This window comes from Sapajus apella, unplaced genomic scaffold (assembly GCF_009761245.1).
Source record: "Sapajus apella isolate SASKATOON/1434 unplaced genomic scaffold, GSC_monkey_1.0 scaffold73, whole genome shotgun sequence".
Taxonomy (NCBI): Eukaryota; Metazoa; Chordata; class Mammalia; order Primates; family Cebidae; genus Sapajus; species Sapajus apella.
Genome location: NW_022437013.1, coordinates 2,930,714 through 2,937,944, shown reverse-complemented (window position 1 = coordinate 2,937,944; position 7,231 = coordinate 2,930,714). Strand labels below are relative to the sequence as shown.

Genomic DNA, 7,231 nt, shown 5'->3' with positions numbered 1-7,231 from the left:
TCTAAATTAATGCTTTGAGAATTGTTCCACAAATCAAAGATTCTCTGTTTCACCTTGGGCGGTCATTTTCACCCTTCCAAGGACTTAATTCTTCTACCTAAGGAAAAAGTTTAAAAAATTTAAAAAATTATCATTATACTATGGGAACAAATCATTCATTAAGTAGCAAAATAATTTTGAGGTAATTGTTATTGGTACTACTACTACTTGTGGGACCACTACTTTTATTCTATAATAAGCTGTTGACCACCTGTTATGTGTGAGAGACTGGAGATACAATGATAAGAGTACAGACAAGGTCCTTGCTCTCGCAGAGCTCACATATTAATAGGAAATAAAGCCAATAAAAAAGTGAACATTAATGTAATAGAGAGATAAGTTTTAAAACATAAATAAAATTTGGTCATAAGATAGAGTGTGGGGGTGGGAATAAGGACAACTTTAGATTAGATGGGGTAGTTTAGACACTCTGATGAGGTGATATTTCACATGAGACCTAAAAAATCAGAAGCCAGCCATACAAAGAAGAGAGGAAAGATAATCAAGTTATACAAATGATCAAAGTGTTTAAGGAACAAAAAGCAGGTTAAGGACAACTGTCTATTTATATGCAAAAGAATAAAGTTGAACCTCGACTTCATCTCACACCATATACAGAAATTAATTTAAAATGTATCAAAGAACTCAATATAGAAGCTAAAACCATAAACCTCATAGAATACATAGGTATAAATTGTTGTGACCTTGATTCTGGCAATGTGTTTTAGATATGACACCGAAAGCACAAGTAACAAAGGAAAAGAAAGATAAATTGGACTTCAAAATTAAAAGCTTCTGTGCATCAAAGGACACCATCAAGAGAGTGAAAAGATAACCCACATGAGGAGGAAATATTTTCAAATCATGTATCTGATAAGGGCCTAGTATCTAAAATATATAAAGAACAAGAATGCAGCCTAATTTTAAAACACGCAAAAGGCTTGAGTATATATTTCTACAAAGAATATGTGTAAAAGGTCAATAAGCACATGAGAGGATGCTCAAAATTATTAGTCATTAGGATAATGCAAATAGAAACACATGAGAAGGGCTAGGGAACAATACAGTCTGGATGGCTAAAGGTGACCACAAGAAACCAAAGGGCAAGATGTCTGCTTATGCCTTCTTTGCACAGATGTACAGAGAAGAACGTAAGAAGAAGAGCCCAGAGGTCCCTGTCAATTTTGCAGAATTTTCCAAGAAGTGCTCTGAGAGGCGGAAGACCATGACTGAAAGAGAAAAATCTAAATTTGATAAAATGGCAAAGGCAGATGAAGTACATTATGATTAGAAAATAAGGTTTATGGAGCAGCTGAAAGAGGCAAGAAGAAGAAGGACTCTCATGCCCTCAAATGTTCACTGTCTGGATTCTTCTTGTTCTGCTCAGAATTCCACCCCAAGATCAAATCCACAAATCCTGACATCTCTATTGGAGACACGGCAAAAAAGCTGGGTGAGATGTGGATGAACTAAACTGGCAGTGTAAAGCAGCCTTACCTCACTAAGGCAGCAAAGGTGAAGGAGAAGTATGAGAATAATGTTGCTGACTATAAATATAAAGTTTAGTGGTGCAAAGAGTCCCACTAAAGTTGCCTGGAAAAAGGTGGAAGAGAAAGACAAAGAAGATGAGGAGGAAGAAGAGGAAGAAGAGAAGGAAGAAGAGAAGCAGTAAGAGGGAGAATTAAAAAACTTTATCTGTCACCTTGTGAATATCTTAGAGTGGCGGAGTGTCATAATTGACACAGCTCTTATTTGAGAAGTGTCTGTTGCCCTCATTAAGTTTAATTACAAAATTTGATCCAGATCATATTGTAGTCTCTCTAAATGCTCTAGAAATTGTCAGTGGTTTACATGAAGTGGCTGGGTGTACAGAGTATCCTGAAATTGTATCAAACTCATTCATATCTCCAAATATTTTTAAAATGAAAAGGCACTCTGGTGTTCTCCCTGTTCTGTGCACTTTGTGGTTGGTGTGACAAGGCATTTAAAGATGTTTCTGGCATTTTTTATTTTTCATTTTTAAGGTGGCATTAAGTCTATGGTTATTGGCTAGAAATGCTGAGTTGTCAACTGTATGTATCTATAATTTGCAAAAAGAAGAAAAAACCCTGACAAACTCTTCATGCCCTTCGTCTGGCCTTGAGGCTGTGGGGAAAGATGCCTTTTGGCGGGGCTGTAGCTCAGGGTGTGCTGGAGGCTCCACCTGTTGACTTTGCATGGACATCCATTTAGCCTCAGTTTGTCTTGTTTCTGTCTTTAGTGACATAGCATTCTGCTGCCATTCTTAGCTGTGGACAAAGGGGGGTTAGATGGCATAAGTATTTGTTTTTTATTTGTTTGTTTTTTACTAAAGTGCGGTAGTTTTAAAACTGTTTTTAAACAAACTCAAGAATACTTTATTGTCAGTAAAGCAAAGAGCCACTGGATCAATGAAAGTTTAACAGCCTTCTGTACTTAAATATGATTTGCAATGTTCTGTTATTTTTTTCTACGTTTAAAATGCTGAAATGTTTTTAAGTTAAACAGTATTATATTTAAAAAATATGTGAGATATCACTTTTGACTCACTAGGATAGCTATAATAACAACATTTTTAAAAACAGAAAATAACTGTTGGGAAGGAATAGAGAATTTGGAACCCTTGTACTTTTCTGGTAGATGTGCAAAATCATGCAGCTGCTGTGAAAAACACCTTGGCAATTCCTCAAAAAAAGTTACACAGAGTTACTATGCAACCTAGCAATTCTACTTCTAACTATACACACTCCAAAATCAAAGCCAGGTACTCAGGCAAAAACTTGAGCATGAGTGTTCTTGGTAGCTATGGATATTCACAATGTTTATAGTTTCACAGTGGCCAAAAAAATAGAAACAGCTCAAATGTTCACTAACCAATGAATAGTTAACATGTGTCAATTACATACAATGACATATTATTCAGCCATAAGAGAAGGAAGTACTGGTAAATACTACAACATGAATGAACCTTGAAAACATTATGCTAAGTGAAATAAACTAGACACAAAAGGCCACAAATTGTATGATTTCTTTTATATGAAATGTCCAGAACAGGAAAATTTATAGAGATAGAAAATAGATTATTGGTTGTCAGGGCCTGGGGGAAGCGGAAATGGACTGGACAGTGTAGGGAAGGAGGAATCATTTTTTTTCAACCTTCATAAATTCCAGTTAAAGCAGATCCCTATAATAAAAGGATTAAAAAGAGAAAAGCAAAAGGAAGTTTATTACCATGTGTATATAATATGTATTTATATTTACATAAATGTATGCATATTATAGTTATATAAATACATATTATATATGTATAATATGTATTATATAGTTATATAAATATGTAATATATATGTTAGATATTATATAATATATAATTATAATATATAATTTATATATATAAAATTATATATAATATATAATTACATATATGTTATATATAATATGTATATAACATACATATGGACAATACCCAGGGAATGAGTAATTTTCAAAAAGGTAGCTTTCAAGTCCACCTTATGTAGCACCATCAACAAACCACAGTAAGTTTTTAGAGAAGTGATAAGACAAAGGAGGAAGGCTGTGACTCTCTAGGGGTGATAACTTGCGTGAAGGCAAATAAATGGCAGATAAAGACTTGTTAGTAAACCTTGTTAATGTAGATTTCTGTGTTGCCATCTCAAGGCTTGTGAGAATCTAAAATTTTCTTCAGTGGTTAGCCTTTGTTCTCCCTGGTAGAAAGGACAGGTGGTGTATCTTTTGTCTTTGTAAATGTATGTTCTGTTTTTAGACAGAAAGAGGGAGGACAGAGAGCTTTCCTGCATCTGCTTTTTCTCAATTGCCTTCAGCTCAAGACAATCCTTATGCTAAAGAGGCATATTTGGGGGTGGTATATTCTGGTCTCCCACAGGAGAGATTGCTTAACATTTATACATCATGAAAAAAAGAAAACTAAATCATCATGAAAAAAACAAAGAAAAAAAGAAAAATAAATTTAAAACATCGTGAAAAAAATAAAAAGAAAAATAAAATCAGTTTCAACACCAGAGGACATCATGAAATAATAAAAAATAAAGTAAAAATTAAAAAGAATATTCACAGTTTCTTTCAGGGCAATAAAAGTATTCTAAAACTAGAAAATGGTGATGGTTGCACAACTCTGTGGTCATACTAAAAACTACTTTATTCAGTGAATTGTACAGTTTGTAAAATACATCTCAATAAAGCTGTTATGTATTTTCAAAAACCAGGCTAATGTGATAGGAAAACAGTAAGCAAGTGGGAAAGTGACATAAGGGGCAGAAATGGAAATTTCCTAAGGATGTCATCCTCCTACGGCCACATGAAGGTCTAAGGCTCATGATGCTAAGTATAGGCTTAGCAACTTCCTTAGCTTCTTTGAGCTAGACAAAAGACCTTTTCTTTCTTCTAGAAATTAGCACTCCAAAAGAAAGGAACGAAGAACAAAATAACAACTCAGGGAGAGAAAGAATATTTGTCCCTGTATCTAGAGCAGAGGTAGTCCTAGTACCCTCCCTAGTCCTATAAACACTGGGAATATCCTCCCAACTCCCCACTCCAAATACTGTAGACACATAAGAGGAATCAAAGAAGCAATGGAGAGGCTACAATGTGGGGAGAATGTCCTTCTTGCCACAAGGACATGGAGGTTTGTTTAATGGCTTCCTACATCACATTAGTTCTCTCCAGAGCTGTGGCCCAAGGATCACCTTGGTTAACTACATTTTATTAAATGCTTACTGTGTGCCAGGCATTATGACAGGTCAGTTTACATCGTTTATCTCATTTGATTCACACAGCAATCTAGTGAGGATTTTACACGTTTGTATCCCCAATTTAATAGCTGAGGAAACTGGTAGAGATGGGTCAAAATCCTGCTTAAGATTTCATAGATAATCAGAACTGTCATAGAAGTTCTGTCCATTTTAACTTGCCCTTCAGTATCACATCATACTACTCTGTCTCTTCTGACCCCCAGGAGTACTCCTATCATGTGAGGTTATGAGAGGAAGCTCTGAGATCCTTCTAGAAATCACAGATATACTCTAAATATATTTTATTTTTTAATCTGGTTAATTTAGTGGGATAAATACACAAAGTTTTGGTCAACAAGGAATGTAACTGGCTGGCTTAGGGGAGATAGGTAGACAATCAGAAACATTCTGTCTGTACACCTTCATCAGGCCACTTGTCTGACCCACCTGAGGTCCATGAGAGAAGAAAGGAAAAATGCGTTTGTTATCAGGATTCCAGCTTTATTTGTTTCCATCATCCCATGAAAGCCACTATTCTGGAATTGTAGCCTAAAGTTGCCTTAGCTAGCAATCATAGCGAAGAGGTTAATCATTTACTATCTAGTAAGTGCTGTAGTAAGTACTTTTACATACATTATCTTGTTTGATCCTGACACAAGCCTGAGTAATAGGTAGTATTTTATCAAATCCTTTTTATGACTGGGAAAACCAAAACATATTTACAAAAACAAACTTATCCTAGACCTCTCAGCTCATAAAAATACTGACACTAATGTCCATTTCATGCCACAGAACACTTTATTTCTTAACTTTTAAAAATTTTGGTAAAAGTACATGATATACAATTTACCACCATAACCATTTTTAAGTATAGTTTAGTAGTCTTAAGTATATTCACGTTATTGTGAAACAGAGCTCCATTTTGCAAATCTGAAACTCTGTGTCTATTAAATAGCAATTGCCCTTCTATCCTTTCCCCAATTCCACCCCCATTGTACTTTCTGTTTCTAAGAGTTTAAATACTTTAGATACCTCATATATGTGAAATCATGCAGTATTATTCTTTATGTGATTGGCTTATTTTACTTAGCATAATGTCCTCAAAATTCCTTGGTATTGTGGGATATGATAGGATTTTTTTTCTTTTTTAAGGCCATATGATTTCCATTGTGTGGTATGTGTATACGCAAATATATAATGTATATATAAATATAAATATATATATATATATACAAATTTTACAAGTAAAAATATGTAATACATTTATATTTTCTTTGTCCATTAATTTTGTTTATCCATTCATCTGTCTATGGGAATTTGGTTGCTTCTAGCTCTTGGTTATTGTGAAAATAGTGCTGCTGTGAACAAGAGTGTGCAAATATCTATTTGAGACACTGCTTTCCGTTTCTTTAGATATATACTTAGAAATGGGATTGTTGATTTACATTGTAGATCTGTTTTTAATTTTGGGGGGAGGCTTCATGCCCTTTCCCATAATAGTTGCACCATTTATAATCCCAACCACAGTGCAGAAAGGTCTCAATTATCCACAATTTTGCCAACGCAGGTTATTTACTGTTTTTCTTTTTAATAGTAGCCATCCCAATAGGAGTGGGGTGATATCATTGTGTTTTGATATGCATTCCTCTCATGATTGGTGACATCGAGCATCTTTTCATATGCCCCTTGGACAGTTGTATATCATCTTTGGAGAAATGTCTATTTAAGTCTTTCACCCATCTTTTAATCTTGTGATTTAGTTTTTTGTTATTGAATTGTACAAGTCCTTTATATTTTGGATATTACCCTTTATCAGGTATATGATTTGCAAATACATTCTTCCAGTCCATAGATTGCCTTTTCATACTGTTAATTGTGATCTTTAATGAAAAAGGTTTTTCAATTTGATTCAGTCTCATTTTTCTATTTTTGTTTTTTTACCTGTGCTTTTGGTCTCATATCCAAAAAAATTATTTCCAAGCCTAGTACCATTAAATTTTTCTCCTATGTTTTATTCTAAGTGTTTTACAGTATTGGGTTTTATTGTTTAGGACTTTAATCCACTTTGAGTCAATTTTTTTATTGACAAATATACAAAATTTGGCTCAAAGTGGATTAAAGTCCTAAACATAAAACACAAATATGGTGTAAGATAAGGTTCCCACTCTACTCTTTTACATGTGAATACCCTAGCACCATTTTTTGGAGGCTATCCCTTCCCACACTTGAGGGGAATGTCTTTTGCATCCTTGAGGATTATTTCACCATATACATGAGAGTTTATTTCTGGTCTCTCTATTCCATTCCATTGGTCTATATGCCTGTCTTTATGCCAGTACCACACCGTTTTGATTACTTTATTTTTGTAATATGTTTTGAATTCAGGAAGTGTGAATCTTTTAACT

The 7,231-nt window shown here is 34.3% G+C and overlaps 1 pseudogene; it reads left to right on the top strand.

The window, feature by feature from the left end:
* Positions 1-1,111: 1,111 nt before the first annotated feature.
* Positions 1,112-1,711, top strand: LOC116531848 (annotated as a pseudogene).
* The last annotated feature ends 5,520 nt before the right edge of the window (positions 1,712-7,231 follow it).